The sequence below is a fragment of the Prionailurus viverrinus genome, chromosome C2 (genome assembly GCF_022837055.1).
Source record: "Prionailurus viverrinus isolate Anna chromosome C2, UM_Priviv_1.0, whole genome shotgun sequence".
Lineage (NCBI taxonomy): Eukaryota > Metazoa > Chordata > Mammalia > Carnivora > Felidae > Prionailurus > Prionailurus viverrinus.
Window position 1 is genome coordinate 110296497 of NC_062569.1, and position 9952 is coordinate 110306448.

The following is a 9952-nucleotide window of genomic DNA, read 5'->3' on the forward strand; positions in this document are numbered from 1 at the left end:
GTTTACTAAACCTCGTGGCCAATTTAGTGCAACTTTGGGAACTGTTTACTATAGTAATAGTTTTCTGACTTACAAATTCTGCAATTATGATTTTAGTTAAATACATTGGGCTCTTTCCTAACAAGTCTGCACAAATGTGAAAGTACTCTGGGGGAAGAGGCTATAGAGACACAAGTTATAACTAGACGGGTTTTGATCCAATATGTAATCTACCCCACCCCGGTCCTCCCAACCATATACATGCAAACAGGTAGAGGTTTACTCAATGGTCATAATAACTATGGGAGTGAGAAAGGAACTAAAATGTCTAGGATGTGTTACATACTTTACACACATTGTATATTATCTTGTGTGATTTTAGCAATTTGGTTTCGATACTAATATCCCAATTTATATGTGTTTGTGGGATTGTATTATGGCAGCCCTAGCAAACTAATGCACTATCCCATCATACTTCCATTTGCTACTCAACATGCAGTCCTTAGGCATAATCCTGGAAAACAGCACACCAATTCTTGTCCCTAACTTTTATCCAAGCTAGAATTATTGACTGATTTTCTTCTGATCCTTTGCTTAAAAGCACGGTTTTGAAGCCAAACAAACGGGGTCCAAATCCCAGCTCCATTCACTTAACAATCAGTAGCTTTAATGAACTTCTCTAAAACTGTTTTCTGATCCATAAACTGGAAATATTAACTTCACTTGGTCAGTATGTAGGTTAAATGAGGTAGTGTATGTGATAAGCCTAGCACAACTCCGGGAACGCAGTATACATTCAATGATGATAATTATAATTATTATCCATTTTTCAAAGCTCCATTTAATACTTGATTGTTAAGCATCTGGCCTCTTTGGACCACCTGCCAAACTTGAAGAGAATATGGAAGAGAATCATGGAGTCAAGTGTGGACTTGACTACAGAGTCTTGATGCCACTGAAAACACTGGAGTTCATGTAATAAGCCATGGGGAGCCATTCAGGACTTTTGAACTGGGAAAAGCATGACCAAAGCCATGCTTTAGGAAGGACAAAGCAACAGCTGAAACGTAGGTGATCAGGACAGACAGCCTGCAGTAGTCAAGGTGACAGGTCCTAAAGGATAGAACAAGAGGGGTGCCTATGGGAATAGAAAGTGAGGAATTGCCTAGAGAAATATTTCTGACATATAATCCATAGAATTGGCAACAGACTGGACACATCAATGATAGGAGAGAACCAGAAGTAACTCCAACACCTTAAGATTGATAGAGTGGTAGTACCATGAACAGAAATATGGAAGCCAGATGAAAGAGAGTACAGGAGGCATCAACTTTGATTTTAGCCTTCACATTCCACTCCCTGTGCTGCTCCTACTACTGCATCTCACCCCATATCTGCAGTCTAAGCAGGGCAGTCTCCATGCCCTTCCCTTCTAGTAAAACGTCAAGAAGGCATTTCAAAATTAATTCACACCACGACATAAACAGTAATCTTTCCCAAAGGCTATTTGCATTTTAAAAGAGGCCTCCCAAAATGAACTACCATGGATAATGGACAAACATAAATGAGGTAAGAGATGGAGAGAGGAAGTCCTTCAACATTATTATCACCCTACATTTCCCCACCTGTTTGCTACAAACACTTTGGCTGGAGTCTGGCACCATCTCTAGATTTTGACATCAGTGTTGTGTCTAAGAACCCCTTTCTTAATGCTGGATGGTGTTCAATGCCACAGATGAACAAGACTGTTTTTATTGCCTGTTTGAAAGATATGAAACATCAGCACAAAGCAGGAGGGTTGGCAAGGTCCATGATACATCGTCATCTGCCACCTTCAGATAGTTCCATCATCTATCATGATACTAAAGATGCCGAGGGTAAATTCAGGAGTCTTGCCCAGTGATCATTTTTTATTTCTTCCAAACCTTGTCTTCCCTAATTAGACCCACCTCCTTTACCCTTGACAAAGGTATGAAATAGAAACTTCTTACAGTGTTCAAAATAGTATTTCACAGATCAGAAAATAATTTAAAATTCACCTTTTTTATCATTCTGGGTCATTCTGGGTTTTTTTTCCCCGTTCTGTGTTGAACCAAAACTCGTAGAGTGACCATGTGCTTATATTGCAAAGGTGAGAGGGGAAAGTAGAGGAGAAGAAGAGGAGGGTGAAAATCTGAAGGCACAAAATTCCCATACTCAAGGTGTTCTCAGTTCAGTCAACCTTCATTTGCATCTGTGGGTTACCTCTGTAGCTCTGATCCTTGAACATCCCACAAGTCTCTCCAGGTTTCTTTTAAATGTGGGAATCCATGGCAAGGGGTGTACATTTTCAAAAGGATCTGACCCATATAGAATCTAAATGCATTGCCTCGACTCCCATACGAGTTATTCCCAGCCAAGCACTTGTTTGTAAGTATATACATTATAGTACGTGAACAGGCAAGGGTGAGTGTGTAGGAGAGGCTGATTTGTTTTAATAGTCATGGTGGTGAATCATTCAGCAGATTATTTACTCTGATCTTCACATCATCTTCTGTCATACATTCATGGTATAAACACCTTTTCACTGCACTCTGCAAAATACTGCACAAAATGAGGGAAAAAGCAATTGTCCTGGTGCTATAGAAAACAGTACAGCAGTTCCTCAAATATTAAACATAGAATTACCATATGATCTAGCAATTCCACATCCAGGTACCACCCAAAAGAATTGAAAGCAGGAACTCACACAGATTCTCGCACACCCATATTCATAGCAGCATTATTCACAACGACCAAAAGGTAGAAGCAAGCCAACTGACCATTGAGGAACGGATGGATAAACAAAATGGGGTATATCCATACAATGGAATATTATTCAGCCTTATAAAAGAAGGAATTTTTGACACATGCTACAACATGGATGAACTTTGAAGACATCCCAAGTGAAATAAGCTAGTCACAAAGGGACAAATACTGTATAATTCCACCTACATGAAGCACTTAGTCAACTTCATAGAGATAGAAAGTAGAATGGTGGTTGCCAAGGGCTGAAGGCTTGGAGGGGAATAGGAAGTACTGTTCTGTGCATGTGGATTTTCAGTCTAAGAAGATGAAAAATTTCTGAAGATGAATCATAGTGATGGTTAGACAACACTGTGAATTAACCTAATGCCATTGTACTATACACTTCAAAATAGTCAAGATGGTAAATTTTATGACATGTATATCTGATGACAATTTCTTAAAATATTAAAAACATTTAAGGATATAATAGAAGAAAATATTCCTGAAATAGAGAAATATGGGGGGAAATACCAGAAATCACCCCCTTCTGGAAGTAGATACTTTAAAAATCTATGGCAATGATGCAGACACAAAACAAGACACAAAGAGAGGACAGGCCAGAGAAAAATCTTTTTGACCATAATTGACTAAGTATATGTAGAGCATTTACAGATGTGTATCCAACCTTGCTTTCATTATCACACCCCTTCCTTATGGAGCCTTTTTAACCATTTCATCCCTAACTGTCCTCTGATGAAAGTTTAGAACTGCAGATATACTATATATCTGTTTATCTACTATTATGGTCCTTTAGAAGGCCACAAACCACCATCATATCTAAGATATTTCCCTCTGCCAAGAAAAAAATTTGCCCTCTTGGGAACACTATCACCCTCTTTGAGAAGGCATGATTTATAGTGTTAGCCACTTGAAAAACATGGGCACCATGACAAACAGCAAATTTGACTGACATAATCACAGGACTGGGGATGTACACATACTAACCAATGCTAAAATGTGTCCAAAAGTCTTACAGCAATATTAAAAGTGTCTGCACACTACTAAACTTCTGAACAAAAAGTGAGAAATTCATTTTTAGTGTCTTCAAACATCTGGAAGTTGCCATTGTATAGATATAACACTTAGATGATTAACAAAATTTCACAAAAGTTTAATTCAGATATTTGGTATCATGTATTAGAATGTAGCATTTCCTATTCGAAGGGGCACATGCACCCTAATGTTTATAGCAGTACTATCAACAATAGCACCCAAATGCCCATCAACTGATGAACGGATAAAGAAGATGCGATATATATACAATGGAATATTACTCAGCAATCCAAAAGCATAAAATCTTTCCATTTGCAACAACATGGATAGAACTAGAATGTATTATGCTAAGCAAAATAAGTCAGAGAAAGATAAATATCATGATTTCACTCATATGTGGAATTTAAGAAACACAACAGATGAACATAGGGGAAGGGAAGGAAAAATAAGCTAAAGACAGAGAGGGAGGCAAACCATAAGAGACTCTTAAATACAGTGAACAACTGAGGTTTGCTAGAGGGGTGTTGGGTACGGGGATGGGCTAAATGGGTGATGGGCATTAAGGAGGGCATTTGTTGGGATGAGCACTGGGTATTATATGTAAGTGATGAATCACTAAATTCTACTCCTAAAAACATTATTACACCATATTTTAACTAACTTGGATTTAAATAAATTTTTTTTAAAAAAAGAATGTAGCATCACCACTGCTGTTTTACATAACCATGACAGAATTTACTTTTCTACATGGTAAAATGACATATATAAATTTTAAAGAAAAAATTCCATAATTTTTCTTATAGAATTTAAGGAGCCTTGTAATTTTGCTACTCAAAGTGTGGACCTCGGGCTGACTATTACCACACGGGAACTTATTAAAAATGCCAGATGATAAGCTCCGCCTTAGACCTACTGACACAGAACCTGTAGTTCAACAAGATCTCCAGATAATTCTTACGCATATTAAAGTTTGAGAAGAACTGCTTTACAAGATGTCTATCAAAATTCTTCCTTAATTCATCAGAGCATTTTATTTCTTTTTTTTTTTTAACGTTTATTTATTTTTGAGACACAGAGAGACAGAGCATGAACAGGGGAGGGGCAGAGAGAGAGGGAGACACAGAATCCGAAACAGGCTCCAGGCTCTGAGCTGTCAGCACAGAGCCCGACGCGGGGCTCGAACTCACGGACCATGAGATCATGACCTGAGCCGAAGTCGGACGCTCAACCGACTGAGCCACCCAGGTGCCCCGTGAGCATTTGATTTCTTAACTAAGTAGATTAATTACCCCAATCATACTCTAGAGGGCCTAAAGGAAATGCAAACTAGAAAAAGATCATACAAAACTGTTAAAAAACCAACAGATACAAAACATGCAAATTTCTATCTTTGGGGCTACTCTGAAATAAGATAATTCAGGTAGTTACTTAACTTACTGTGCATTAACAGGGATGGTAGAGAGCAGGTAAATGGGTTTGTTAGGTGCCCGCAGCTCCTCTCCAGAAGCAGTAGCAGTGGGCCCTTCACCAGAGCTTTGACTAGCAGTGTTCTTCCAAGCCTCAGCTTTTTTAGCACAGAAAGAAACGTCCCTTCGAGGGGCAAGGTAAACAAAGGGCAGGATTCCCTTTACTTTGTAATCGCAAGTGTTGTGTCCGAAAATGGCTTCCCTCATCCACTAACCCAGCCAATCTCATCAGACAGATTCTACCAGACAGATTTACTCTTGCAGGTACAAAAGATTTTTTTAGGGTCTTCTTAAAATAGGAAGGCTTATGTGGTTATCAATGGCAACTTTATCAGTTAAATCTGAACAGGAAGCAGCGGGTAGGTAGCCAGGTGCTAGCTAGAGAAAGGGAAGGACCCTGGGGAAATCAGAGCCCTGGAAAGAGGTTGACCTCTCCCCATTGTACTCTGCTAATATCCCAATGGCCTGGTGGTAAGGGTGCAAGCTATAGAGACAACCCCCTCAGATTCAAATCCAAGCTCTCCCACTTACTACCTGGGGCATCTTGAACCAATTGCTCAATGCCTCTGAGCCTCAATTTCCTCATCTATAAAGTAAAGCTAATTATGTCTACCTCAGATGCCATTATGATGGCTAAATGAGATCTTGGTGGTCAACTTCCAACACAAATGTTTCATAAATGTTAATTCCCTATTACTAACTCCCCCAAAGGAGCAGTAAAATATTTTCATCTGCTAAATTTGGAAGGAAAGTGTTTTACCTCACAGTCACAAATTAAAGGAACAGGAAGTGCTTTAATCAGAAACCACATATGCTAGCTTTAATGAGTGGCTTCACCAAAACCATAGGAGGCATAATGCTCTCTGAGCCTGTTAAAGATTACATAACTCCGAAACTGCCAGTCAGCAGAGAGCTGAATTCCCCTATTAGACGTATGCGTTGTGTCCTCCTCTCATAGAAAATAGTGGAAATTCAAATAGGTGAAAAGCGTACTAAACCACCAAAAAGCCTTAGTTCACAAGAAATCACAGTAAAATGCCTATAAGTAAAATTCACAGTAACTTTGAGGCAAATTCAAAAAATGACTGATTTAAAATATCTAAGAATCTTATACATTTTAGAAAACATCCCACTGCCCTTTTCAACTACATCAGCCAAGGCCAAGGTAACATCTACACCCCACTAGGTTAGGAATATCTGCCTTTCTCACCCTCAGGCGTTCATCATCAGGCCAAGAAAGCCAAAAGGTCAAAGTTCAGCCTCCTGATCTTCCTGTTAACCTGTGGGGGAGAAATCAAGAGGCCACCAGATCAGTCAGCTATAAGCCAAAGGGAATGGTTTTCTCAGGAACAATTCATTGTGGGTCTCAGAATAATAGAAAATCTTCCCCCTCAGTAGTGCTCTCCATTGGCTCTTTAACTTCTGAGAGGGTTTCTTTTGCTTTCTGAGAGCAGGACTTCTTTCAGGACAAAACAGAATGAGAAAAGTTTGCCTCCATTTCCTCAGTAAGGAATAGTCTGCATCTGAGCAACTAAATTACGCTGACCATGGTCACCATCTCCATGCTAGATAGTATGCTGTGAAACATTCGACATTGTACGTGCCATGCATTGATTTCTCGTGCGACTCACCCCAGACTGACTCTTCTGTGGTCCCAAGGTTCTTCCCCCGCACCCTGCCCAACTGTGACTAAGCAAAATGGAGAGTGGATGATGGATCATACATTGTATCCTGAAGCCAAATAAAGATTCAGGATTATCTGCATATTTAGATGATCTGTGAGCTCCATCCGCTCCTCTATCAGAGATTGCTGAGGGTAGTGAATAAGCCTTGCAAATGTTTCTCTCCTTTTATTGTCTAAACAACCTACTATGTGAGAGAGGCAAAATATATTTCACCTGCCCAGATAATGTATTTCTTTCGAAGGCAGATTTAAAGTAGGGGAATATATATTATCAAGTGCTTAAATGTACATAATAAATGTCATGCACTTTGGGACACACCCACCTGATGGCCAGTTTACTAATCCACTAATCCCGGTGGAGAGAATCTCTAATCCACCCTACCTAGAAATGTGTTTTATTCACACAAAATTCCTTCAAATTCTTTATACAGATTGTTATAAATCTGGGGGTCCAGCCAGGTCAACAAAGTTCAGGCTTTCCTTCATTCATAAAATGGTCTTGTAATACTTTTCTTTAATTTTACAGGGTTAACGTAAGAGTTAATGAGGGCATTAAATGAGAAAACACACTTCTAAATCCACACTCAAACCTCCTGGGAGATTTCTGCCTTGGGGTATCATAGTCCAACATCACAGACTAAAGATAAATTGTTACATCAGATTTATGACGCTTCCATCAGGCATCCTATTTATCTCCTCCACCAGCATCTTAGTCCTTCCTGAGTTTTCAAGGCAAACAGATGTGATTCATGGCCATTACCAAGCTATAGAAACATCCTTGATTTCCTTTCCCCAAAAACCTGCCCCCCAATATTTTGCCCCAAAACAAGTATGATCACCCAAGTATCAGAGACTGATTTCAAAGGAAAGAATCTGAATATGGGAAAAGAAAAGTAAAAGCTTAGCATTTCAGATAGTTTTTCATACCAAATATCAAATAATAAAAATATACCTTTGTGTTTGAAGAGCCAAGTCATAGAAATACGTAAAGGCAAATCAATTGTTTCCAGCTGTAATCAGCGATAATAACCCAAGTACGTGAGAGCATGAGAAAGATGATCAGTTTCCTTTTGAGGTTACATGATAAGCAGCAGCAGTTAAGCAGCCTTTTTCTCTAAAACTCAGCGTCTGACCTCATGGCAAGAAGAGGCCAGCCCCTCTCCCTGTCCCCCTTTATAGCGTCCGCTTTCTGTTCATCACTCTAAATGGGGGCGGGGGAAGCTAAGGACCTATTTTCTAAAATACAGAATACAGACTGTCGTTCGAAAGGTTGCGTGGGCACAGAGGAGGGGCTGAGGAGGCGGGGAGGGGGCAACGAGGACTAGGTTTGTGGATTTTTTTCTGCATACTGGAAATTCCCAAGCCAAAAAGGTACCGACCCGAGTCCCGGACATTCCCCGAGAGGGCCGGCTCCAAGAGCTGGACTGGAATCCCGCGGAGGAATCAGAAGCAAATCTAAAAACAAAACATTTTTCTTAGGGATGCCTTTTTAAATTCTCAATGAATCCACACCGGGCATTAGCGTTGCCCCCCTCATTTGATTCACCTCTTCTTATTTAGCTTTCTCTGCGTGGCTTCAAGATGCGGGGGAGAGGTTGGGAGCAGGTAGATACTACGACACAGCTTTTCAAAATATGGCAATCAAAAAGTAGTAGAGCGATCGCGTGCTTTCAAAGACAAAGGACAATCTGGGACAATCTGAGACATCTATAAAGCAGTGGGTCTGTAACAAGAAGATCACGTTAGTTTCACCGGCGCAGGGGCAGGGGGGTTAGAGTGGGTTGAACAGAGAGTGAACTATTGCACAACACTTAAAGGATTTTGCCTATGACATTTGGTTTCACTGTGACTCCTTTTCCTTCTGGGACACTTAACAACTACTCCCTGCATTGCTTCCCGCCCCTTCCCCCCAGCAGTGTTACAGTTCCGATCCAGCTTTATAATTAGACAGGAAATGTCTGATTCTCCCATAGGAATTGGCATCTGGAGCTGAACACCAGAAGGTCCTTAAAACTTTAACAGAAGGCCCTTCTTCAAAGAAGTCTGACTTCTCATTTGATGGAGAATATTATAAAGGAAAATATTATACTTAAATTCACACTTTTTAAAACAGTTAAAATGTAATTGCATTTTCAAGACACAGATTAGAAAGTTCACTTTCTGCCCTTCTACCTTTTCTATCCCATAAACTTCCGCCTGCAGCAACTCTTTTATCTTCCACCGCCACCACCACCCCAGCTTCCCACAATTCCTAGGTGCTCCTCCTACTCAGGGACTGTGGTCTCACTTTCAAAGAGAAAAAGAACACCTTCAAAATCGTGTTTCGTGTACATTGAACAGTCAGGCATTCTAAGGGCACTGAGAACTGCACTCTAGACCTAAACTGAAGAGAATAATGTTTAACACAAGGGAATGAATACATTTAAAGTGGGATTTCTAGTTGGAGGCCAGTGTGAGGCTCTCTGCTGACAGCTCAGAGCCTGGAGCCTGCTTCTGATTCTGTGTCTCCCTCTCTGTCTCTGCTCATCCCCTGCTAGCACTGTCTCTCTCTCAAAAATAAATAAAAACATTAAAAAAAAAATTTTTTAAGTGGAATTTCTAGCATGAGCAACTAGCTACTGTTAATAAACTGAATTAACCCAAAAGTAATGCTGAGCACTCTTTTTGGGGGTGGGGTGTTAATTTCCCTGTGCCTCTCTCAGTAATAACTTTTTCCTTTAATAGGGCCCAGAAGCAGACTCACCTCTGGCATGTAACATGGATATGTCAAGGTTTACCATATATTCTTAAGCACCCCAATGTATCAATCTGAAACTTAATACCTGAAACCCCGAAGTGTTAGTCAACTGGTATTTAATAAAATAGTGGTTGTTCAGAATGGTAAAATGGATCATACCAGAACACCAAAGGTCTGTTTTGTATTGCTAATGAAAGGTTACCCTTAATAAGGTAACTTCTAAAAAATATAATTTGCATAGAAGGGCCTAATTATGGATTCTTCCTT

At 40.0% G+C, this 9952-nt stretch overlaps 1 long non-coding RNA gene across 1 annotated transcript; it reads right to left on the reverse strand.

Moving 5' to 3' along the window:
• Positions 1 to 1576: 1576 nt before the first annotated feature.
• LOC125175222 (uncharacterized) lies at positions 1577 to 8272 on the reverse strand. The gene is made up of 3 exons (XR_007155705.1): positions 7901 to 8272; positions 6475 to 6544; positions 1577 to 2562 (listed from the first exon to the last, which is right to left on the reverse strand). It is a non-coding gene; the product is annotated as an uncharacterized LOC125175222 (long non-coding RNA).
• Between the last annotated feature and the right edge of the window lie 1680 nt (positions 8273 to 9952).